The 27581-nt window shown below is 38.6% G+C and overlaps 1 long non-coding RNA gene across 1 annotated transcript in view; it reads right to left on the bottom strand.

Annotated features, from left to right (window-relative positions):
• Positions 1-27581, bottom strand: part of LOC135965367 (uncharacterized) — a 276715-nt gene that overhangs the window by 19769 nt on the left and 229365 nt on the right. The gene's annotated exons all lie outside the window — the stretch shown is intronic.

Below are 27581 nucleotides of genomic sequence, written 5' to 3'. Positions count from 1 at the left end.
AATTTGTAAAAGTTAGAATTTCTGCAATTATGAAGCCAACCCCATTTGGAGCAGTTTTCTGCTGCAGTAGCACTTAAATGTTTAGCATTAATTATTTAAAATTGCAGCTGAGTTTACAACCTTCCCTCTTAATCTCAGAGAGGGAAGGAGATGTGAGAATCAAAGTTAGATCTAGTTTTTTGTTTGTTTGTTTGTTTTGGTTTGGTTTTTTTCCACCAACAACTCTGGATCCCAAAGATTTGGGGAAAAAAAAAATGTAACATTTCTGAACTCTACTACTGAGGAGATTTACTTTATTGAGTCATAACATATTTGCCACTGTCTCTAATAAGTATTGTTACATTTGACTTTACATGAGCTTTGAAGTCTTTTCCACAAAGAATGCATTCTCTCATTATCTTAACTCTTTCAGATCAGCTTTTTGAAGTTGAGTCATTTGCTTTCCTTGGTCTTTCCTGCCCAGCAGTGCTGGTGACATGAGCATCCTTTTGCTCCAATGCATCTTTCTTGACTTGACTTGACTGCTGGCTTTGATTCAATTATTTGACCCTTCTTCCCCAAAGAAAATGCTAGGGGAATAAAACAGAGGTGACAGGAGAGTAGGTAAAACTGGTCAGCAATAAATCAATCAAAAAAGTACTTATCCAACACTTCCTAAGTCGCAGAGACTGTGGTGTAAACCCATAAAATCCTCAGAGAGAGAGAGGAAAGGAAAGAAGCCAAGAGCAATGAAATATGGAAGAAGGAAATATTTAAGAAGTGGCTCATAGGTGCAAGATTCAAAAATAAACATTAAAAATAAAGAAAGGCACAAAATATCTAAAATAGCGCAAAGAAAAAGGCTTACATATTTATTTCCAGTTTAGTCAAATATATGCAATATTAACAATACCCAAATGTAGATGTCTTGTCTGTTTAATACTGTCTTTTTATATTTCACAAGGTACTGTTTCATCTTCAAAAGCTGATTAGAAATCCTGCTGCTTCAATTTATTCTCTGGGTGCTTCTCATCCATTCAAATCTTCATTTAGTGAAATTCCATGAAATTTTAATGAAATAAACGTAATGACAGCAGGCATATTTCCCCACCCTAATTTTCCCCTATACTGACATGTTAGAAGATGACTTCATGGATATTTATTTGATATTAGAGCTATGGGATTTGGATTTTGAAAGTTTATGTTTTTTTCTTTTCACCAAATATGAAAATTAGAAGAGGCAGATGACACAATAGTTAGGAATCAAGTGTCCCAACTAGGTAGGAATCTTTTTACATTTTAAAAATTGCTCAGTCCAGGAAAGCTACAAATAGTGTTGTTTGAATTTCAAGTTTCTTGGAGATTGCTTGACCTCTTAAACTCCACAAAAGGAAAACGTTTCTATACAGAGTCCTCAAAATTCAGAGTTTCTGTTTCATTGGAAACACTTCAGCCTTTATTTTATACCAAGATGTTGCTTTTCAAAGGTGGGAAATTGATTAGTGCTGTGGTTGTGTAGCTGGTAAAATCTGGGAGTATCTAGTTGGTTTCCAAATGGTATTATCTTATCTATCTATTGATCTACCAATCATCTACTTCTAATGGATTATTTTATTCAGATAAAATCAAATCTAGTTGATTAAATGTATTCATTATAATTTACATAGTGTTAATGCTTCATAAAATCTGAAACTAATTATGAATATAATTTGAATGTTTTCTTACCTTTCTCACATGCTCCAGAGGTTCTACTTCCTTGACCTGATTCAAGCTAACCGGCAGAATAGAAAGATATCCAATGCCTAGCTTTGGGGATTTACGCAATATCTTGCAAATATGTACGGGCAGCGTATATAGACAGAGTGACACTTGAGTCAGACAGTTAGGGGTCCAAACAGTAATTCTTCAACTTACTAGCATATGGCTTGAAAACATTACTAAAACTCTCTATGCTTGTTTACCCTTCAATAAAATGGGATTAATAACATATTTGCAGGACTGATTTGAAAATAAAGATCAGCAATAAATAAGAGTGACTGCATCTCTTTCCTCAGTTCTTGTAGGTTTTACACAAATTTTTTTTCTTGAAATTTCTTTCTTTTTTTACTAAGAAGGACAAATGGGAAAGAGGTTCCTCTGGAGTATAGTTGACATAAGGCCATGTGAATGTTGTTAGTTCTGTCTTAAGGCTCTTCCAGCTGAGATTGTAAGACCTGGCAGAGCAAAGCTCAAATAAACACAGCTGCTTCTGTGTCCCTTCTGAGGTGGTGTGGCTGCCTGTGTCAGCCTCCTTTTATAATGAACAGAACACTTTTCAGGTACATGGCAAAGGTTTTAAGGTAAAAGTAGAAAATCACCAGAGTTCTCATATATTCCATAGAACATTTATAGGCTGGAAGGTTCAGACTCATGGGCAAATGGCTCCAAGCACAAGATTGAGAAGATACTTCCATCCCAAACAGAGGCAATGTAATTATGAGGAAGTACCTTTAAGAAATGCTGTTGTGGTTCTTAGCTCATTAAACCTCACGTCTATGTTTTATCAGTAGACAGGAAAGAATATGATGATTTGCAAACCTATGTAGAACCTAAAATGCCAAAATCCAGCAGTGACCCTTATGGGGGCACAGAATTTTCACTTATTATGTATATGCTCTGGTAGTTATTTTAAGGCACTTTATATCCATTTATAACACTCATGCAGTGCATAGACCATTATCCTTAATGGGGACATTGAGGACCATAATTCACTGGGTAACTAAGAGATTTGAACTGATTGCAGAGCCCAGCATCTTTTCATTGAACTATCCTATATTAGTGCAACAGGTGAATGCTTAAGAATCTCTACAATTAAGCAGGTGTGGGTATGAACAGAACATAAACAAATCACACTGACTTTTGTCGTAGGTCAGAGTCCCTAGGAACAGAGCTTGAGACTGGAGTTAGGTGCACATGATTTATTGAGGGAGTGCTCTCTGGTGAGTGCTATAAAGCTGTAAGAAAAGCAGAAGGCAGGAAAGACATTAAGCAAAAATGGGTGGGTCCAGGTTCTCCTCCTGATCCCACGGGGAGTCCTGAAGCTTGACTAGCACTACAGAGATGGTATCAATTTGAAGCAAGAGGCTCAAGTTTTGTACCCTTTGAATGAATTGTTAGCTGTGGGTTAGCCCCCGGGCTGGGGGTGGAGGCTGGCCTCCTAGTCAAGGTAGCTTCTGTTTGGTTAAGAACATTTCTGTCAAAAGAGCTTCTGTGAATTGGCATCTGTGGCCTGTGTGTGCCAACAGTGACCTCTGCACGTTGTATGTGCTGTACATGTGTATCCAAATCAGAAAATTAGCTGCTGTTTAACACATTCTTCACAACATAAAGCTACTAACCAAACTGTGGTTTCAAGCTGAGACTCCGTGTCACAAGTATAAATCTTAAGATTTACCTAAAGTCCATCCTGGTGAAAAACAGGACAGTGAATTGTCAGTAACAGAGCACCTACTATGTCACTCTCCAGAGTTTAAGTGACTCAAATCTCACAACCACCTTCCAGTGCCCATAATTCGCCACTTTTTATGTGTGAGAACCATTTGAAAAACAACAACAAACAAAACCTCATTTTGGTAGGAACACCTGACCTGTACATATTTAAGTCCATGTATAAACTTTATTTTCTTGAAATCATGGGAATATTTAGATGATTTAATAAATAATTACTAATCAGGTTGATTAGTGTGTACTGCCCAAGGTCCCACTAGCTGTGTTATGTGATCTACACAAAGTATACGTTTTGACACAAAGTAGATTTATTGTATACAATTGTTATATAATTATTATAAAGGGTTATATACTACAACCCTGGCCCTAAGGGTTACACGGAAAAAAATTGTATCCTTGACCCATGATATCACCATATGGGTAAGGGAATGGAGGCTCAGAAGCTTTGGATGTCTCGTCCAAGTTCAAATAACTAGTGAAAGAGCCTAGATTTTAAATATATCTATGTGAATACGCCATCCCCAATCCTGTATCTTCCTATGTCAGAATCCAGAGATGTTAACCCAAGGCCTAGTTCAGAAGAATATGCCACATTTACTTCCTAGAAAACAAGCTGTAAAAGCACTAAATCTTGAAGTCAGACAGGATCTTTCAGAATTCATCTCTTAGAATTCATTCAATGAATACTAATTCATTAGTATGACTAACTTAATACAGGAATTTGTTTTATAACATCCAACCAGACTACAGAGCATTTTGTACACATGTACAGAGCATTTTGTACACATCCAAACTCACTGCTATGTAAGGCAGGTCATTTTATAATTTCGGGGACTCCAACGTTTAGAAAATTCTACATCAAATCAGAATCTATCTCCTTGTAAACTCTACTGATGGACCCTTGTCCTGGTACTCAGAAAACTGTAGACTATAAGTGTTTTTTTCTCCCATAGTTTACGCTGCAAATATGTGCATAACTTGTAGGTTTCAAATCATTCGGATTTTTCTGCTTTACACTAAGTGTCTCCATAACTTTTACCATTCTAATTAAACTTTTCTGGGATATTCCTTTGACAAAGGGCTCTTCCTGGGCCTGAGGTATTCAGGGATTTTAGCATGAAGTGCAGAGAGGGAAGAAGGAAGGGAGTGGGCAGAGGACTGAGGAAAGGACACATTCTTAGAGCCCTGTCTCTGTTGAAAACCAGCCCTTCCCCTCCCTGGAATCCAAGAGTAAATTCAGCCACAGCTTGGGTGGGGTGAATATCAGATTTGGCCCTACTGGTAGGTCACAGAAGTGGGGGAAATCTACGTGATGGTGGTTTTGTGGTTTCATGGAGTTGATCTATTTACAGTAGCAGAATTGCATGCTCATAACCTGAAAATACTGGAATCAAATCCAGCCTCCCAACAGAAGCGAAGCAGAACCTCAGATCCTCATCAGTATGTTTTAGCACAACTTTTTGTAGTGACTCCACGTTGGATTTGGGTCTTTTAAAGTATATACAATAATGTAAGCTCCTTGAGTCCAGAAATCGTGTTTATTTACTGTAGTGTTACTAGAACATTCAGGGGTTCCTGGTACATAGCGAGCATTATGCAAGTTTTCAACATACATATGAGTGAATAACTGAAAGGCTGGATAATTTAAATTGTTTCAGGCATCTTTTTAAAGTATACCCATTTGGAATCTGTCTCATGTTTTTTAATACTTCCAGTGGCCATAATTCTGCCATCTTCCAATTTTCCCTAATAACGACGCTGTTTGTGGATCAGAAACTCTATAACACCCAGGAATATGTTTTTTTTTTTTTCTGAAAAGAGAAATCTGGACTAATGCAAACAGCCTTTCTAATTTTTCAGAGGACAGTGTGGTTGCTGTTGTTAATACTCAGAATCATCAAAACCTACCCAGATAAATTTTAAGACAAAGCAATCAATGCAAAGAAAACCAGTGAGGATTACTTGTCAGTGACATGGTAACCTAGGATTTGTCTAAATTTAATAACCCAGAAAGCCACAAAAGACAGGGCTGTAAGAAAAATAAACTTACAAATGGATTTATTATATCTCTGACAAAATAAATTTTCTGAAACAAATCTTGTTCACTAGAAATTTATCCAAAGACATATAGAAGATACAGATGATCTTTTTCAGCTTCTCTACCTCCTCTTTTTTTAAGATAATATTTTATCTTTAATGTTCTTTGAATTTTATCTTTGAACTATTTATAAAGGCTTGATAAACGTTTCCAATTAAGTCATTTTACAAAATAGATGCTTAAGATCATTTTTATTAAAATATTTCTAATAATGAAGAAAAATTAAGTTATTAGTAAGGTGACCCACCAGAACATAACTGAAACCCTTTATGTAAGAGGTGAAAGCTACTGTTCATTAATCCCTATATTTTAATATATTAAAAAACTTGTGTGGACCTTCTAGTTCAAAAATCAGTTGCTTCTTAACCTGCTGAGTAGATAATAGATTATTTCATTCTTAAAATGTCCCTTCTCTCTTGCTATGATACATGTGCATATTATATGATTACATACTAACATATTGTGTTAATATTTGCTGTTTGTGTGCCAAAAAGTCATATCTGCTCCCAAAACTTTGTGTGCCTACATGCGAGAGTGCATTAGAAAGACTTTAAACTGGGAAGATGGAGAGAGGGGCTTTATAATTCCAGATTAAATTTCAAATAACTCTGCTAATCAGATATCTGCTACATATCTGTAAAACACTGGAGAGAATATTCACATTTCCTTTGATTTAATTGTGACTATATTTTTTTGATATGGAAACTTGGGCTGTAATGTAAAAGGAGTCTGAGCTTAGACTAACATTTTCAGCTTATAGATGACAATTAATGTCTCCTTTCCCTTCACTCTTTCAGAATGAATTAATAGTAATAATAATTTACAACAAACTTTACACTTCATGAAAAAAAACATGTTCATGCAGAAAAATTGGGAAATACAAAAAAGAAGAAAATAAACTTAATCACCAATTACCTAAAACCAGGCATATCTACTGTTAACATATGGATCCCTAGTCTTTTTACTCTCTTTAAAAAATGAGTCAAATCTGTTTGAAAAAGCAAATACACACATAAATATAAAACCACACAAAACATTATAAAATGAAACATTAAAATGCTCTTTCCTCCTGTCTTCAGCCCACCTCAATACTTTCTATTCTTAGTTTTCTCTAGGATTGCCTTTGCACATGTAAATCATACATACTTCTTGACTTGTCTTTTTTAAACTGTGTATTTTAATTCCTTATTGAAAAAGATGAGGAATTTGTTCATTTTCTTCACACCCACTTTCCCTTTGCAGCTTTTAATTTTTGCATCCACCTTTAGTTCTAGTGGGATTGAGAAATTACATTAAATTATCAAAGTCTTTAAACCTAGAATTCATAAATTATTATATATTTTTAAATTTTATTTTGAGATTTTATTTTCTAATTATTGAGGATGATGGCTGAGCTCTCAAGGAAGCTAGACTTTAATTCCTGCTAGTTTGGCCATAGTTAGTAGGGGGTCTTGGAAAGTCACATATATTCTCTGGCTCTTAGTAGGTTGTTTACTTTTGAAATGTTAAATGTGAATTCAAGGTCCCTTGTGACTCTAAAATTTTACTATTCGTGAGATGTTGTGAAGAGAACAGCTCTTATTCAGCCTGTTCAGTTGAAAGACAGTCATGGAGACTGAAGCGTTACCTGTAACACCCAAAATTTCTAACTCATTTTCTCTTTTGACTTTAACTTCAATTGGCTATACACACACAGACACACAGGCATACACACACACATCTCCCAATGTGGAGGCACACACTCTTACACTCTTAGGAAGTATATTATAAATAATGATAATTCAGGGGTGTACCAGAGACAGTTTGCACTGACTTGTGAAGAGCCAACTGTTGAATCATTTTCAACTCTCCATTGGGTGTCATCACATTGATAGGCTGAAACTGGCCATGGTAGAATTATTTATACCGTGAAAATGAGCAAACCTTTCAAATTAGTTTTTCTTCTTTTTAATCCATAGATCAAGTATGCAGAAAAGAATTAACATAGCAGGACTACTATCCTTAGAATGGCCTGCTTACAGAGTTGGTCCTTGATTACTGTCTGGATTGTTGGATTTAGGGAGGGTTCTCACCATTCCCTAACTTTTAAGTCCTCATTGTGCCTATACTGTGCAAACTGGGGATTATGGGGAACATCTACTTGATACACGCTAGGCAGAGGGTAACTACTGATCAGTTCCCAATAAAAACCTTACGAAGTGAGTCTCTGATGAGCTTCGTGACTATGCAATATTTCATATGTGTTGTCAGAATTCCCTGTTGGAAGAATTAGGTGTGTCATGCACGACTGTACTGGGAAAGGATTTTGGAAGTTTGCTCCTGGTTTCCTCCAGACTTTACCCCATGCACCTTTTCCCTTTGCTAATTTTTCTTTGTATAGTTTTGTTGTAATAAATCGTAGCACTGAACACAACTGTATTCTGAGTACTGTAAGTCCTCCAAGCAAATTACCAAACCTGGAGGTGGTCTTGGGAAATCCAAACACAGCAAATTTATCGGCACACCACTGATTATTGTGAAATTCTATTCAGCCATTAATATAAAGTATCACTATATGTTGTGTCCTGGAAATAGACTCATGGTATACTGTTCAGGAGAAACAAACAAACAAATACCTAATTCACAAAAGTAATGTGTGTGTGTGTGTGTGTGTGTGTAGGTGTGCATACACGTGTGTGTCTGAAGATACAGGAAATTATCTGTGTGATTATCTACCAAATTATTAATATGGTTTCTTTTGGATGCTGATATTGGATAGACAACACAATCTTCCTCCACGTACTTTATATAATGAAAATAAAAAAATTTAATGGTGGAATTTATAAATAACTTGTATTTTATTTTCAAATAATATTGAAATAAAAATACAGAGTAGAAAATATTATACTTCTAAATGTCACTGTATTACTCTGTTCTCATGCTGCTGATAAAGACATACCCAAGACTGGGTAATTTATAAACATAAAGAAATTTAATAGACTCACAGTTCCACATGGCTGAGGAGGCCTCACAATCATTGTGGAAGGTGAAAGGCATGTCTTACATGGGGGCAGACAAGAGAAAAAATGAGTGCCAAGCAAAAGGGGAAACCCCTTATAAAACCATCAAATCTCATGAGACTTATTCAGTATTATGAGAACAGTATGGGGGAAACCACCCACATTATTCACTTACCTTCCAGTGGGTCCCTCCCACAACATGTGGGAATTATGGGAGCTACAATTCAAGATGAGATTTGAGTGGGGACACAGCCAAACCATATCATTCTGCCCCTGGCCCCTCCCAAATCTCATGTCCTCACATTTTAAAACCAATCATGCCTTCCCAACAGTCCCCAAAAGTCTTAACTCATTTCAGCATTAACTCAAAAGTCTACAGTCCAAAGTCTCATCTGAGACAAGGCAAGTCTCTTATCTTAAATATACTTCCTATATACAATAAAAGTACAGGAATTGGGTAAATACAGCTCTTCCAAATGGGAGAAATTCACCAAAACAAAGGGGCTACAGGCCTCACGCAAGTCTGAAATCCAGTGGGGCAGTCAAATCTTAAATCTCCAAAATGATCTCCTTTGACTCCGTGTCTCACATCCAGGTCATACTGCTGCAAGAGGTAGGTTCCCATGGTCTTGGGCAGCTCCACTTCAGTGGCTTTGCAGGGTACAGCCTCCCTCCCAGCTACTTTCATGGGCCAGCATTGAGCATCTGCATGTTTTCCAGGTGCATGGTGCAAGCTGTCAGTGGATCTACCATTCAGGGGTCTAGAGGACAGTGGTCCTCTTCTCACAGCTCCAATAGCAGTGCCCCACTGGGGACTCTGTGGGGGCTTCAACCCCACATTTCCCTTTAACACTGCCCTAGCAGAGGTTCTCTTGACTTCTGTGCACCCACAGGCTCAACATCACATGGAAGCTGCCAAGACTTGGAGTTTGCAGCCCCTGAAGCCACAACCTGAGCTACCTTGCCCTCTTTTAGCCATGGCTAGAGTGGCTGGGACACAGGGCACCAAGTACCTAGGCTGCAGGCAGCAGGGGAGCCTGGGCCTGGCCCACAAAGCATTTTTTCCTTCTAGGCTTCTGGGCTTTTGATGGGAGGGGCTACCCCAAAGATCTCTGACATGCCCTGGAGACATTTTCCCCATTGTCTTGGTGATTAACAATTGGCTCCTCATTACTTATGCGAATTTCTCCAGGGGCTTGAATTTCTCCTCAGAACATGGGTTTTTCTTTTCTATTGCATCATCAGGCTGTACATTTTTCAAACTTTTATGCCCTGTTTCCCTTTTAAAACTGAATGCTTTTCACAGCACCCAAATCACCTCTTGAATGCTTTGCTGCTTAGAAATTTCTTCTGCCAGGTACCATAGATCATTTCTTTCAAGTTCAAAGTTCCACAAATCTTTAGGGCAGGGGAAAAATGCTGCCAGTCTTTTTGCTAAAATATAGCAAGAGTCACTTTTATTCCAGTTTCCAACAAATTCCTCATCTCCATCTGAGACCACCTCAGGCTGGATATCATTGTCCATACCTTTATCAGCATTTTGGTCAAAGCCATTCAACAAGTCTCTAGGAAGTTCCAAACTTTCACACATTTTTCTGTCTTCTTCTGAGCTCTCCAAACTTCCAATCTCTGTCTGTTACCCAGTTCCAAAGTCACTTCCACATTTTCCAGTATCTTTAGAGCATCACACCACTCTACCAGTAGCAATTTCTAGTATTAGTCTGTTCTCACAGTGCTGATAAAGACACACCTGAGACTGTGTAATTTGTAAGCAAAAAGAGGTTTGATGAACTCACAGTTCCACATGGTGGGGGAGGCTTCACAATCTTTGTGGAAGGTGAAAGGCATGTTTTACATGGCAGACAAGAGAGAAATGAGAGCCAAGTGAAAGGGGAAACCCCTTATGAAACCATCAGATCTTGTGAGACTTATTCACTATCACAAGAACAGTATAGGGGAAACTGCCCCCATGATTCAATTACCTACTACCAGGTCCCTCCCACAACATGTAGGAATTATGGGAGCCATAATTCATGATGAAATTTTGGTGGGGACACAGCCAAACCATATCAGGCACCATCAGTAATGTCTTTTTTAGACTTCTGAGTCATGGGAAACTGCAAATTTGAGTTAGACATAATAAAACATAGTATGTTAAGGAGACTTCATAGTCATTAATAATTAACTAGTAATGTTTATGAACTTCCTGGGTATATGGCTTTTGCTTGGTTCTACAACATGTCATGTTTCCTGTTCCAAATGTCAAGGAAGTCTCCATGCTCTGTGTTTAATTTTCACGCATAGACAGACAAATTTGTCTTCTCAAATATGGTCTTGGTCCAAATTTGTCAAGTCCGCTTCACCTGGCTTCTGGTTGTTCAGAATATTTTTGTGGTAGATATTTGTGAATAGAGATGCATACTCACAAGTTTGGTATCATGACAGATATTTGAATAATTGATATGATCATATTGAAATTAAATACTAGAAATATGATATATACAGAATTGAAGCTTTTAGATCAAACCTAACAACATGGTAAAATAATGACCTAGAGTTTTTCCGGATTTTCCTCAATTCACTAATAAATAATTCAAGAGGTATTATTTTCTCCATTTACTTCAAATACCCATTGGTAAAATTGCTCCCACATTCTACCTCTTGGCCCCCACCCACAACCTCTCAAGGAGCTATTACATTATAAGTAAATATTAGGTGGTTAAAATTGTATTCATGCCTATTTGCACAGTAGGCAGTTAAATCAGCTCCATTACTGTGTTCTGTGAAACTACATAATTATAGACCCTTCAAAGTGCATATTATTAACTCGGTGCATGACTACCTCCAAGCAAACGTGCTGCAGATGAGTTGAGCCAATATTCACATGGTATTTTTCAGCTTTCAGTCTTGGGAAGAAGTAAAATACAGAGGCTTCTGGGTATGTGGTAAGGAAGAGTTGAGCATGAACTAAATTTTCCACATAATCATCTAAGATTTCAAATATCCACTTATTGAATACTCTGTTTTATACCAATATATGTATGCAAAATATCCAATGATTTCCTGAATGTCATTGTGCATATATTTGATTTAATATATAAATTAATTATATAAATATACATATATACATACATATAATACATATATACACACACACACATATATATAAAATCAAATATCATATGCCCAAAGACATTCAGGACATCACTGGATTTTATATATATGTATTATATAATAGTAACCAGGATTGGGATAAGCCAATCAACAAATCAGAATATAAGTTTATTTAATTAAAATTCAAACCTAAACCCACAATATCCACCTTGCTACTAGATATGTTCCCCCAGGTTTCTAGAAAACTGGATTAGTCTGCATAGGATTCCTTGGACATTCTAGAATAAGAGCAAAAAGATGTGAATAGAGTTGGAGACTTTAGTGCATACCTAGGTAAACCTTGGGAAACATCTTTATCCCTCATTAGAGCACACCTTTCTAATTTGCAGATTCTTCCCATAACCACAATTATGACTGCTCAGGTAACACTAGGGACACACTCTTCCCTTCTTCTTTCTTATTTCCAGGTTAATCACCTTTGTTCAGATTGATGCATATTTGCTTCACAAGCTTTGTAAGTTAGATCGTTTCTCCTATGGTCCCACCCTCGCCAGTTAAATATGGCTCTCTTCCCAAGAGACAGAGATAGATTGGTCATCCTCCCCATTACCAACACCACATCCAGACCAGGACTATACCACAGACCACCCAGCTTGATCATTGCTGCACCCTTCTTACTCATATTGTCCCTTTCGCTCTTTCATTGAAGAATGAGTACATTGTCTTCTTCCCCCCAAGTCTTACCATCAATGTTGGCAACATCAATATCCACATGTATAGTTCATACAACTACCTGGCCTCTGTCTATGACCTCATTTTCAGAAACTCACCTCCATCCCCTCTGAGTCACACACTCTCATGTCTGAGCCCACCATCAACAGCACCTGCTCTATCTATGAACTATTGAATTAAAATGTCCCACTCTAATGACCATATTCTCCCATTCTATCGTCAACCTCCTGCCTCACTGATTCGTTAATGTCCATGACACCCATGTAACAAAACCATAAGGCTAGATCAGCTCAGACACTTTTCTTTTTTGAGACAGGGTCTTGCTCTCTCGCCCATTGTTGGAGAGCAGTGGTGCAATCTTGGCTCTCTTGCAGTCTGAAACTCCTGGGCTCAGGCAATTATCCCACCTTAGCATCCTGAGTAGCTGGGACTACAGGTGTAGGCCAACATGCCAGCTAATTACAAAAAAAAAAAAAATGTTGGCGAGATAAGGTCTCACTATTTGGCCCAGGCTGGTCTCAAATTCCTGGGCTTAAGGGATCCTCCCACTTCAACCTCCCAAAGTGCAGAGATTACAGGCATGAGTCACCACGTTTGGCTATATGTTTTCTTTATGTTCACAGTCCTGGACATAAAGGAATGACTGACTGACAGCACAGCCTGACTGCAGCTGATTGTTTCTGATAATCATACCACACATGCTCAAACGCACAAAGACATAGCACGAGCAACTCTAAATGACTGCCCTTGAAACTCATTTGAGCCTTCAGCCCTTGTGTGACTCTGGTGCAGCTCTCTCTTTCCTTCTCTACTGGAGCCATCGCAATTTTTTTTTTTAATTATTCTCTCTGAACTTGACATTCATTCCTTTACAGATATTTTTACTTCTTACTTCAAAGACGAAACAAGTCCCATCAGGTGGGAACAACCCCCTCTTCCAGTTGTCATTCTACATCCATACTTTGTAGACTGTTTCCTCTCTGCCTTGTTTCTCTGCTTTCCCTTGCTTCTGAATCGTGTCCAACAGTGTTTCATCATGTTGAAATCACTCCTCAATTAGTAATTAAAAAGGAAACAACCTACTCCAAGCACTGATAACCCCAGTAAAATCTTTCTATTTCCCTCTTCACTGAAGCCAGATTTTTTCCTTCTCCTTTTCCTTTTTATTAAGGTGAAATTCAAATAGCATAAGATCAACCATATTAAAGTGAACAAGTCGGTGGCTGTTAGTACATAGAAAATGTTAGACAATCATCACCTCTGTCTGTCTCCTAAATACTTTCATCATCTGAAAAGAAAACAAAGTATCCAATAAACAGTTATTCCCTATTCTTTTCCCAAGCCTCTGGCAACCACCAATCTGTTTTCTGTCTGTGTGCAGTTACCTATTTGGATATTTCATATTACATCAAATCATACAATGCATAACCTTTTGTGTTTGCTTTCTTTTAGTTAACATAAGATTTTCATAGTATATCCATATGGTAGTACATATCAATATTTTTTATGACTGAATAATTTTCCATTGTGTGTGTATATATGTATGTGTATATATATACACACGCATATACATATATACATTGTGACACATGGGAGTGTGAGGTAATTGAATCATGGGTATTTTCTGTGCTATTCTTGTGATAGTAAATAAGTCTCATGAGATCTGATGGTTTTATAAACAGGAGTTGCCCCTGCACAAGCTCTCTTGCCTTCCACCATGTAAGATGTGCCTTTGCTCCTCTTTCACCTTCTGCCATGATTGTGATGCCTCCCTAGCCATGTGAAAGTGAGTCCATTAAGCCTCTTCTTCTTTATAAACTGCCCAGTCTTGGATATGTCTTCATTACCAGCATGAGAACAAACTAATATACCATCCTAGAGAGTGTGACATGATACCCTACTATAATTTGGTAACTTAAGGGATCAGATTCTCTCCTTCCCCAGAGTTCACTGTCATTGATATTTTATGGCTATAGATATCCATTTTTTCAGTTATTTTTCCAAACTTTTTTACAAAGACTGTATTTCTTGTGATTTGTGGTCACTAAAGTTTCTGCTTTGTTATCTCAGTAGTCAGCCAGTGACCTGACAGAAATGTTCTTAAGCTATATCCTTCCTTCTCCTTCTCTCTCTCTCTCTCTTTCTCTCTCTCTCTCTCTTTCTCTCTTTCTTTCTTTCTTGAGACAGGGTCTCACTCTGTTGCCCGGACTGCAGTGCACTGGTGTGATCATGGCTCACAGGCATGCACCAGCACACCCATCATATTTGTTTTGTTTTGTGTAGAATGGGGTCTTGCTGTGTTGCCCAGGTAGGGCTCAAACTTCTGGGCTCAAGCAATCCTCATGTTTTGGCCTCCAAAAGTGCTTGGATTACAGGTGTGAGCCATTACGTTTGGCCAAAATGATTTTCTTCAAGGCTGCCTATGACTCTGCCCTAGTCTTTACCTCCTACTTGCATGGTGCCTATAGATCAGCCAGAGGTGGAAGCCTAGAGTCCTCTCACATCTGTTCTGAGCATGTTTTGGGTCCTGGGCATTCTGTGTTTCACTCTGTCTTCTCTAGTATATGTGATGGCTCTTGGAACCCTTGTTTTCTCATTAACCTTCTTCAGCCTCCTCCTTCCTAGACCTGGGGTTTCTGTCTGTTGCTTGCCCCATCTGATGTCCCTTTTCCAAGTGCACATGGGGTATGTATGTCTGTAAATCTTTTCACAGTCACTTCCAAAGCCTGAGTAGCCACTTCATCCCAAGTTGGAGGGGTGGAATGGTGATGAAAAATTGTCAGCCTCTGTACCATTCTCTCAGGGAACCACTAGACAAACCAAAATGCACAACCACAGTGTTTTAGGAACAAGGTTTGTATTAATACCCTGGCATAAAGAAGCTAACAAGGAGCACAGGCCACTTTCTCTGCAGCTGCCACTGCTGCAGCCCCACAACACTGGAGAATGGGGAATGGTATTCAGGTGGGGGGAATTGTCACAATGCTCTCTCACTGAATTTCAGCTACCCTTTAATGGATTTGACTCAACTTTGATTTGACTCTCTCATGGACTTTCCAATATTTTACTTTCACAACACAGCTATATTCTGGGTAGTTTTTCCAAAGAGTTGAATTTACAAGGGTTCTATTAGGATTATTATATCTACAGATTTACTATTCCCATTTATTCTCTGTTCCTCTTTCTCATTCAATCCCTGTTGCTATGGTCTAAAGTTTGTGTCCCCTCCTAATTCATATGTGGGAACCTAATCACCAGTACAGTGGCACTAGAAGGTGGGGCCATGGAGAGCTAATTAGGTCATCAGAGTGAAGTGCTCTTGAATGGGATCAGGGCCCTTATAAAAGAGGCTGCAGAGAACTAGCTAGCCCCTTCCACCCTGTGAGGACACAGCAAGAAGCTGGTGATTTGTAAAGGAAAGAAGAGCCCTCGCCTGAATCCAAGCATGCTGGGACTCCAATCATGGACTTCTAAGCTTCCAGAACTGTAGAAACAAATTTCTGTTGTTTATAATCTTACTAGTTTATGCTATTTTGCTACAGCAGCCCAAACAGATAAAGACAGTTATCATTGTCTCTGTTAATTACTTCCATCCACGAGGATGCTAGATCAAAGCCAATCACACCATGTATTTTGGAAAGTTGTTGTGTGTATATATTGGCATTTATATTCATTTCTTTTTGACTTCTAATGCTAAGATTTCTTTTTATTTTTTCTTCCTTACTTCTTTCTTTTTCTTTTTGCCTTGAGAGTATATTGGGAATAATACAGTGAGTGAGTTCTTCATACTTAACTTTTAAAAAAAGAACAAGAGGTTCAGTGGTCTAACTCTGTATATCATCTCATTACTTAAACCTTCAACTTCTCAACAGAAAGGAAGATAAATACTGGAAAAGAGAGATGTATCATTGATTGAGTAAAGGATTGAGTAAAGACTCATGATTATAGAACAAGAATTACCATAAAGGAAACTACCCACTGAAAACCAGATTGTTTGAACCTTGCACTATTACTTTTTTCAAAAAGCAAGTATCTTTATTTATGGATCTCAAAGATGTGCTGTTTTCTCCCTGCATTCATTCTTGACCATACTGATGACTAGAATGCTGTCCAGACATCAGACTCTCACCCATCATTCTGGTCATTTTGTTGACCCATTCTCTGCCATCATGGTAGTCTCTCCCTGCTCTGCTCTTTTTCTCATCACTTTAATATGTAACAAGAAAAAAACAAACAACCCCATCAAAAAGTGGGCAAAGGATATGAACAGACATTTCTCAAAAGAAGACATTCATACAGCCAACAGACACATGAAAAAATGCTCCTCATCACTGGCCATCAGAGAAATGCAAATCAAAACCACAATGAGATACCATCTCACACCAGTTAGAATGGCGATCATTAAAAAGTCAGGAAACAACAGGTGCTGGAGAGGATGTGGAGAAATAGGAACACTTTTACACTGTTGGTGGGATTGTAAACTAGTTCAACCATTATGGAAAACAGTATGGTGATTCCTCAAGGATCTAGAACTAGATGTACCATATGACCCAGCCATCCCATTACTGGGTATATACCCAAAGGATTATAAATCATGCTGCTATAAAGACACATGCACACGTATGTTTATTGCGGCACTATTCACAATAGCAAAGACTTGGAATCAACCCAAATGTCCATCAGTGACAGACTGGATTAAGAAAATGTGGCACATATACACCATGGAATACTATGCAGCCATAAAAAAGGATGAGTTTGCGTCCTTTGTAGGGACATGGATGCAGCTGGAAACCATCATTCTTAGCAAACTATCACAAGAACAGAAAACCAAACACCGCATGTTCTCACTCATAGGTGGGAACTGAACAATGAGATCACTTGGACTCAGGAAGGGGAACATCACACACAGGGGCCTATCATGGGGAGGGGGGAGTGGGGAGGGATTGCATTGGGAGTTATACCTGATGTAAATGATGAGTTGATGGGTGCAGTACAGCAACATGGCACAAGTATACATATGTAACAAACCTGCACGTTATGCACATGTACCCTAGAACTTAAAGTATAATAATAATAAAAAATAAAAAATAAAAAAAAATGTAACTTAGGAACTAGGGAACCCTGATTTCAGATTTGTTCACTGGTGGCACACTGGGAAAGCCTCATTTCCATGGTAAGCGTCTTGGATTGCTCCAAGACAGGATTTATTTTTAACATTCCACATTGCCCATTGTTGGCTCTCCAATATCTTCTGGCAATAAGATGCCAACAAGACAGAACATGTAAAAAAGAAGAAAAACACCCAAACATTTTCTTTCCCCCTTTCCATGTTCTCCCCAAGCCAAGTTTGGAATGACTTAAAGAGTGTTTTTTCCTTTTCCTTTTTTTCTTTGCCTAGAACTGGCTGCTGTGAGGCACCTTTTTGGATTCAGACATTTTCCTGTTGGCTTGCCCTGGGGTACCCACCATTGAAGTCTAATACATTTTACTTATCCAAGATACCACTGCCTAAGGGAGAAACAGTCCTTTGGTTGAAGAACAACAGGCTCTACATTTTAAGGATTCTCTGTGTTGAGTGTAACTAGACACATACCTTTGGATTTATGACTCTGCTGAGTCTTTAACCCATTCTGACCATCTCCAAGGCCACAAAAATAAAAATGTCAAATGTAGGTGTAGTGGTTTGTCACTGTGTAAGATGAATCACTAAAAGTAGAAGGCAAGTGTTTGGTCTTTGGAGATGGTTATGAGCAACAAACCAAAAGTTTCTGCTAAAAGTCTTGAGTTTTTCCTTGAAGAGAATTGCTCCCTGGAGAAAGAGTCTAAGTATACAATTAATCAGGATTACCACTGAGTCACTTCTCCTTTGTTTCCCCTTTTCTTTCATCATAGCAGACATCTGCAGTCCTAAGTATGTGAACATTTGCAATACATCTTTCCCCACTTCGAACATCTCAGATCGTTATCACAAAAGACGTTGTGTTTTGTAGATGAATTTTTCCCAAGAAATAGTGCATGGGCCATTGATTCACTCTACAGTTTTACTCCAGTCTCAAAGCATGTGTGGGCTTTAAAATGAAAGTATATAGAATACAGTTTACCTGTTTTCCTTCTCTGTAAAAAGGAAGAAGAAATAAAGTAAGTTCCACTTACTTTAAAAAATTAGCTAGTCGGGGATAAGTATCAAAACATGGAGGTGTTTATGTAGAACTTAACTGAGACTTCGAGTTAGAAAGTGAGTTGTCAGAGACTGAGAAGTGAAATTTAGTTGAGACTCTAATGCTGGGAGAACATCCTCTTTGTGTTTCCAACAGATTCCAGGAACCTAGAAACATAAAATCCCCTCTAATTTTTAAAGCATCAAAGACAAAAGCAAACCAAACAAATCTGTGTATCACATAAACAAACACAAGAGTAAAATTGTTGTACATTGTATGAGCATTGCTGAATAATTTCCTCTATTAAAATGATGAAAAAGTCCTGCTCTGATTTATTTGAGATTAGGATGTGGAGATGTTGGGGTCAATTTTAGTGAGTCCCTTTAGAGCCAGTCTGATGTAAGAAGATCATGAGCCAACATTCACAGGCTACACAAAGGAAAGATTTATTAGGCAGCTAGAAATCCAGACATCTAGCAGGTTTGGCATTATTCTGCTCACCACAGCAGAAACTACCCAAGACTTCGTTAATGCTTGCTTGGTTGCAAATGTCTTACTGCTGCTTATACAGTGCTCCTTGGGCAACGATTTTCATTTGGAAGAGCTATTGGCAACACATACATATATATTTTTTTAAAAGAATAAACTGCCAAACAATATGCTCATCACCAAGTAACAATGATTATAGCAAAAGCAAAATAAAGCGATTAAAAAGCGTCTGATAGCCACTTATTTTTTTGGCTAAGAGGGTTCCTTCCATAGACATTTATAGATAGAGTCTTTATGCCTTTGCCATAACTGTTTTTAAATTATTTTATTCCAGAAAGCACCAATTACATTTGCTGTATCTTAATTATTCTTGTCCCCAATGCTGAGTAGTTGTACTTTCTTGACCAAGAATTATTAGTGGAATGAAGACATAAGAGTGTACTCATCTCCATCTTCTTGCTCTTGAAGGCATTGAGTACACTTCAAAGATCCCAGCTCAAGTGCTAGGGATAATCCATAACCTTAGCAAGATCAAGCTCAGTTTCTATTTCTTAATCTCCATTTACTATGTGGCACCAGTCTCTGTATTGCCAGGTTTACACTGAGAAAGCACAATTCATGTTTCAATTATTATAGAACATCTCTTGGTTTTGCCTGTCAAAGAAACTTTCTTCTTTATTCTTGAAGACAGAACTCTAGTTTTCTTTTGTAAGCACTTTCCCTGCTCCACTCTCATTAGATGAGTCTTGGGTATGGCTATTGTACCAATCCCTGCATCCCTTCAATGATGAAGGAGGATAGGATCTATTGCAGACTGTTGGTGCTCTGCCCGTATCTCTTCAAATACCCCTTTTATTTCCATGTGTACAATTTTAGCCTCCATCAGCTAGCAAAAGCATGCTTGCTGCACAACTGCCTTCACGTTGACAAAACCTTCTTTTCTCATGCACAAGGCAGGTGGAAAGTGACTGGGGCGTGCGGAGTCTGTCTGGAGGTAGGCCTTACCTAGTATCTGATGGGTATAGCAATGTAAGTACCCCGAATCTCTCACTTCTTGGCAAGGGTAATTATTAGGTATTTGTTTTGCCAGAGGCTATTACTGCAAAGTTAAACTACAATATTTCACTGGTATCTGATTTAACAATACTGCTTAAATTGGCTGACTTCCCTGTCACCCACCTGTGTTCCTTGCAATTTCCAATAAACTGTTTTCACTGGAATCCTTGGCTCAAGGTCTACTTCTGGGGAAACCTGAACCAAAATCAAAATCAAAATCTGGCACATCAGATTATTCCATCTTCTGGCTTCAGTGACTAATTATGGAGACCCAGGCCTTTCCCTGGAATAATTAAATAAGAGGTACTTTCTTTCTGTTGGGATTCCTTAGTATATGAAATGTAAGCTGGTACTTTCCTTATCTTTTCCACTACACAAGAAGAGCCTTTTGTGAGAACAAAGCAAACACTCAAGAAAATCATTTAAAGGAATAGAGAAGGAGATTTTCTTGATGGATTCAGTCATACTTGAAACTCTAATTTACATCAAGCCTTTTCATTTATGTGAGTCCACTTCTTTTGTCACCATTTTGAAAGCCAGATTGAGTGAAGTTTCTGTTTCTTAAAACTGAAAGAGTTATGACTAAACTTAGGTATAAACTAGAAGAGTTGATCTTGGTCTCTTCTCAATGCAGTACTGGCCAGCAAGATGGGGGCTTAGTACCACAGTTTCTCAATTTATGATGCATATGGTGGTCAGCTGTTTGCTCGAAATGGAAGTTGTGGACTATGGTATCTGAATACTGAGGAATTTACCTTTTCTGTTTTTACCAAATAAATTGAGAGAGGCTGAACTTCAAATTTCACTGGAATAAAGGAGAAAATGTCTTATGTCATCACCTTTCCTCTTATGTGAAAATTTTTAGAGGAGATGGGCAAATGGTCTTTGAGGGCAAAGAATTATGTAGTGAAGAAATTTGTTCACATGAGGTAACTGATTATCTTAAATTTTGCTGTGTAAATTGCAGGCTGCATTTTTTGTTTTAATTAAGTAATGCCAGAAATGGTTTTGTGGCATTTTCCTTCCAGGATTGGGAACCTACACACATCAGCTTTGTGCATGAGAACCAGAAATTAAACTGACCACAGCTAATGGGAACCTGCTCATGCCCACTTTATAGGCTCTACTGAGAGAAGTGCAAAGAGAAAACAGGCTAAGTGAAGAAGGAAAAACACAAGCCTACCCTTTCAGTAAGTTTTAATAGTGTATAATCCCCCAGAAAGTAACATATGAACAGAATTATAAATTCTCTGTTGGTTACTTTTCTACCATTTAGGACTTGTTAAGAACCCAAAGGGAACTGTTGGTCCTTTATATTTTTAATTCAACTTCAATGCCTTCAATTAGAGCATGCTGTCAGAGTAAGTAGTCCTCTTCAGATACATCCTTGAGAATGACTAATGCTAAATCTTGAGGCATTCATACCCCAGTGAAGATTTAGGGGCTGAATATTCCTGAGGGAATCTTTGTTGGCAAGATGGCCTCTTCTGGAATGATCTGTCAAGTGGGCACAATCTGGCTATCATGTGCATGAACTAAGATGTGAACAAATGGACATCCAGGAGATAATTGTCACAGTTGTTAGCCTTTTTCAATGAACTCAGGAGATATCTTCTGCTTCCACCATTGAGTCTTTTGTTTGGGGTTCTACCTAATTTTCAGGTTTAGCTTTGAAGATGTTATAAGATAGTATGTCTGAAGGCATACAGCACTCCCTAGGTATATGGATTCAGGATGGGCACTAAATATGCAGAGAGAAAATTTTATTAACAACTATAGTGACCCGATAGCAAGAAAAGGGCCAAAGAAATGTATTCCTTTCAGTCTGATCTCTGGAGCCTGCTCTTGTCTTTGGAAATTGTTTAAGAATTTCACTCAGGGGACTGGTGGCCAGCTGCAGTTGTGTGTGTTTATTTTCTTAAAGCTTTCCTGTTTACTCAAATGGCTCTCCTGCATTGGATTTCTCTCAATTGCATGTTGTAGGCCCTATCCTAGGTTTTTTACTCCCCCTCTTTTTCTATAACCGAATCTTCCTAAAGATGAGCTCCTTAGAAAAGGTGAGGTTCCCAAAGCCAAGGTAAGAAGTTAAGAAGTGGTTTGTAATTTAGTCGCAAATCTGTAGAACAGAAAGATGCTCTTTTCAGTTATCCACTGATATATAACAAACCACCCCCACACTTGATGCATTAAAACAAGAAATTATTACTTATCAAGATTATGTAGATGATGGGGTGGTTCTTCTGTTGGTTTCACAGCAGCTCACTCAAGTGACTGTATTTATCTGGTGAGTTAGTTAAAACTGAAGGTTCTACCATGGCATCATCCTTCACAGTAATAAAAGAAAAACGCAGATAGCAAATACAGGCAAAGTTGCTGTTAGCTCTTTTCCTTGAAATATTAGCAGATGTGAGCCTGGGAGAGATACCTCAAGCATATCTATCTTACCCTGATTTTGGGAACCGAGGAATATCCTGGCTGAGGCATCAGGTCAGTTGAAGAATATTTATACTGTTGGAGGTATTGTAAGATACAGCCTTATTCTAAACATTTAGCAATTGTGAGGCCCTGAAAAGGAAAAAAATAGTTGGCCGAAACAAGATGGCTTGATTTTTTTATGGTGGAGCAGAAAGAGGAGTAGGACAGTAAATGAAAGAGTTAACAACTGGCTTTCAAAATACCCCAGATCTCCTGATTTGTAGTATTTGTTGATTTCCATTGCACAAACACTCCTACTGTGGCTAATGTCAAGCTTCTATTCAAATTAAGAAGGCACGTGCACAATTAACTCTTGAAATCCTGTGCAAGGTAGCCCTAGCATACCAGTTGATCAAGAAGAATGAAAAAATAAAAAATTAAAAAATTAAAACAATATCAAGACATGGAAAGAGAAGTTCTCTGGGTTCTAAAACACATTGGTGAAATGTGAGTATAGGGATGGGAGATGGAACAGAATCATTGTTGAAATCCTCTGCTACCTACATAGGAATGCCTCAAGTGTTCTTAAAATGCATGCACAGACCAAAATGCACCAGAAAGAAAAACAAATAAGAAAGAAAAAATGGACAATACAATAGAGAGGAAGTAAAATTTAAAGTGTTCAGTTTGGGCCCAAAGTCATTATTAAAGCATGAAGTAGACAAATCAGTCACTAGGTTTGATTGCCTGTCTAGGAGATTTGACTTGAGGTGAGTATGTGATATAAAATGAGCACCACACTGAAGAATGTGTAATGAGACTGACAGAAGGAAAACAGCCTGATGAAGGATCTGGAAATGTGAACACAGCTCTGGCTCTCTTATTAGTCCAAATCTGTGGCCTTGAACATTTGGCCTATACAAGTCATTATTTTTTTTTTTTTTCATTTCTCCGTACATCTTTGCTGAGTAAATGTATCCCAATGCAACAATGATCACTTCCAGAGAGAGAGAGGGATGAAGAGAGAGAATTGTATGAAGACAGTCATGTCCTAACTAACCATATTATAGTACAAAATCCAGAGTGTACAATAAGGGAAGAGGTGGGTGGCTCTTGTTTGTCTCAAAAGAATGGGGAAAGAGAATACATGCCTGTCAGAAACATCTTTGTCATGGGAAGATACTGGTTCTAGCAGAGCACATGAAGTTCTTGGCTGCCAGATAGTGTGTGATATCACCAGGTAAACCAGAACAAGGTAGGAAGTGATGGCCTCAAATTGGTCCTGGGTCAGGGGATTGTGGGGTGGCCATGATGTCCTGAACAAGCAGAGCTGTTCCTCCTGAGGGAAGCATCAGTAGAGGTGCTGAGTTCACCCAACCCTTACCCAGCTTCCTACACTGAACTTTCCTCATTATTCTTTGTAAAGTATTTTCATTAAGTACAGATTACTAATATATTTCTATTAAGTACATACGCTTTTCTTCTGTGAAGTGCTACCCTAAAATAGTTCATTAAGCAACAAAGAGGGATCCTGTCTTACATTCTAGAATTATGTGCTATGAAATTACCCCAAACTGATTCATTGACATAGTTGAATATTGGCAGAATCATATGGTTTGGCTGAAATTTATCAGAAATCAATTAGCTAAAAATCTATTAAAATATTTATATATATATCAGTCAGTCTGTTTGGTACATACATTCCATTGGTAGAATATGTTCTAAATTAGTCTTTGCCACCTGTGAATTACAGTAAACTTACTTCTTGACCTCCGTTATTTATTCCTCTGGACCCATGACTCACTGTCTTCTCCTTCATTTAAGACTTTGAGTCCAGGAGATTGATACCGGCCTGTCTACATGATGAGACTTCATCTCCACAACTTTTTTTTTTTTAATTAGTCAGACATGGTGGCACACACCTGTGGTCCCAGCTACTCTGAGGGTTGAGGTAAAATGATTACTCAAATCTGGGAGGTTGAGGCTGCAGTCAGCTGTGTTTGCACTACTGTACTCCATCCTGAAAGACAGAGTGAGACCCTGTCTGAAAAAAAATAAAAATAAAACAAGACTTCGGCTTTGCCATGTTAGTAAAGGCAATGACAGAAATACTGGCCCTGGCCTAGCAGGTCTGCCTTCAGTGACTCAAATGGCTGCCTCATAATAATAGCAAAATCCATTTATTTATGCAACAAATATATACCTCTATTTCTTCAGCATATGCTTTTATGACTACCTTTGTAGTTTCTGTGAACCACTGATTCCATGGTGTTTTGGTTTACTGCTTGATCCATTGGATAAAGAAACACCTGTATGTGTATATAAAGCCAATCAACTCTGAAGAATGCTCATTCTTCTAATCTTTCAGAAGAACTGTAAGAAAAGTGGAGTATGTCTATTTATCCACCTACTGCCTCTGACAGGGAAAGGAGGGAAGTCCTGGGAGATTTCAGTTTCAACTGTAGACTACTGGAATGTGTTTTAAAGGATATCATTTGGAAAGAAATTTCGAAAAGACTTAGTTATCCTTTGCCATGTGCTACCTCACATCGAAATCAAATGGTCTGTTCGATCAATGACCTGACGAGTACTGGACAGGGAGATGGTCACAACCAACTCCGTTAAGTTTTTAGTCTGAGGCCTTTCCTAATACAGATAATTAGCTCATGCTTCTATTGAGGGATTTCTCCGTTCCCAGTCTAGACAAGGAACAAGCCGAGTCTAGCCTCCTCCCTTCTCTTACCTTGAGGTATATTTTGAGGTATATTTTGATATTTGAGTTCTATCTGCATGTCCTGCTGATAATCGACTCTAGGAAAATAAGCACATTTACAGCTATCTTGGGAACTTAGCTGTCTATCTGTATCTACATATGTCCACAACTGCATTCCACATGACCCTGACCCTGCCACTGGGTGGTCCAAGTAGAGTAACATGCAGAAAGTGATTACATTTAAGGTGCCTGGCTACAAGGCCAGGATTGGAAGGAGTCTATTTTGAGTGGAAGACTTTACTTTGGCCAACTGTGCCAAACTTTGATAATTTTCTGCCTAGGAAGACTTCTGGCTCACCCATTGAGGAGTTTGCCTGCCATTCCAGCACATGGTCTACTGTGGGACTTACCGAGTAGTAGCAAAAGAACCATATCTAATTATGTTAAGATCATGACAGTGATCTTACATTGAGACTGGATCCTTTGAAAGCACAAACTCTGTCCTCAAGCCCCCAACCAAATCTAAAGGGAAGTTATCCATAAAGCTTGCAGTGTAACACTGTTTAGCAGACACTCACTCATTATCTCCTTTGAAACCAAAGCTTTATAAGTGCCCTGATTGTTGTAACAGTCTGAGTGTTTGATGTTTACAAGAAATGAATTTCAGAGCCATGATTAAAGATATCACTAAGGAATCAGGCCGGGTGTGGTGGCTCTCACCTGTAATCCCAACACTTTGGGAGGTTGACGCGGGTGAATCATGAGGTCAAGAGGTTGAGACCAACCTGACCAACATGGTGAAACCCCATCTCTACTAAAAACACAAAAATTAGCCAGGCGTGGTGGTGGGTGCCTGTAATCCCAGTTACTTGGGAGGCTGAGGCAGGAGAATCGCTTGATCCCAGGAGGTGGAGGCTGCAGTGAGCCAAGACTGTGCCACTGACCTCCAGCCTAGGTGACAAAGCAAGACTCTGACTCAAAACAAACAAAAAAAAGGAAAACAGAATAAAACAAAGCAAAAATAACCTTCTCTTTCTCTCTTAGCCTTTTCTAAATTTAGGTTAACCAATACTCAAGTTGAATGTGAAGTGGCTTTAATATTTTCCACAAATATTCAATTACACATACATATTTACACCAATTTAAATTTGTTTCTGAATATTGAGCACCATTCTGTTATTATTATTATTTTATTATTTGAAATGGAGTCTCCCTCTGTCACCTAGACCGGAGTTCAGGGGCACAATCTTTCCTCACTGCAACCTCTGCCTCCAGAGTTCAAGTGGTTCTCCTGCCTCAACCTCCAGAGTAACTGGGATTATAGGCACATATCACCGCGTCTGGCTAAGGTTTCTTGTATTTTTAGTAGAGACGGGGTTTCACCATGTTGGCCAGGCTAGTTTCGAACTCCTGACCTCAGGTGATCCACTCGCCTCGGCCTCCCAAAGTGCTGGGATTACAAGGGTGAGCCACCATACTCCGCCCTGTTAATTTGTTTTTAAATAGTACAGCCAGCTTTTCAAGCAAGGGGACCTTCTTTTATTTGAAATAACCTTTTGTTGGCATATTTAAAATTGATTTGGTTAATTTCCAGCAATGTAATTGTTCTGGGGTAATAAGATTTCTTTTTTTTGAGAGAAGGCCTCGACCTCCCCAGGCTCAAGTGATCCTCCCACCTCAGCCTCCCAAAGTGTTGGAATTACAGACATGAGTCACTGTGCCTGGCCAATGGGATGATAAGATTTAAAATTGCCTAACTCACTCTGACATTAAAGAGGTCATCCACATCCCAACCCTAAATAAGCAGGAATAAGAAAGCCTGAAGTCCCAGCTACTCGGCCGGCTGAGGCAGGAGAATCACTTGAACCCAGAAGGCAGAAGTTGCATTGAGCCAAGATAGTGCCACTGCACTCCAGCCTGGATGACAGAGTGAGACTCAGTTTCAATGAAAAAAAAATAAAAAAAAGAAAGAAAGAAATTATCAAACATAAGTAGCTAGAAAGGAGCTTACCGTTGACAACCAGCTATCCTCCCCTTCAAATACTGAAAACTTTCCCACTCTCCATTCTACAGAGGGAATGTGCTCTTTAGCCTAATTAAATGTTCTAGCATAAGCCTCTAAAGGGAGCATAGGACCAATTAAATGAGCAGGACCAAGCCCTTTGGGCATTTCTGCCTTTAAGCCGTAATTCTGGGAGGATAAGTCTGTGAGGAGCATTAGCAATGCCATTCAAGGCTCAGCAGTCTTTCATTTAGAAGGTCCTGTGATTCCTCTCCATTGGGAAAGGGTGAGGTGAGGTCCTGTTTGAAGTGGTGCCCATAGCAGGGGGAGGAAATGACTC

Source organism: Macaca fascicularis, chromosome 10 (genome assembly GCF_037993035.2).
Source record: "Macaca fascicularis isolate 582-1 chromosome 10, T2T-MFA8v1.1".
Lineage (NCBI taxonomy): Eukaryota > Metazoa > Chordata > Mammalia > Primates > Cercopithecidae > Macaca > Macaca fascicularis.
The sequence above is the reverse complement of the archived record's forward strand: the minus strand, read 5'-3'. Positions and strand labels throughout refer to the sequence as shown.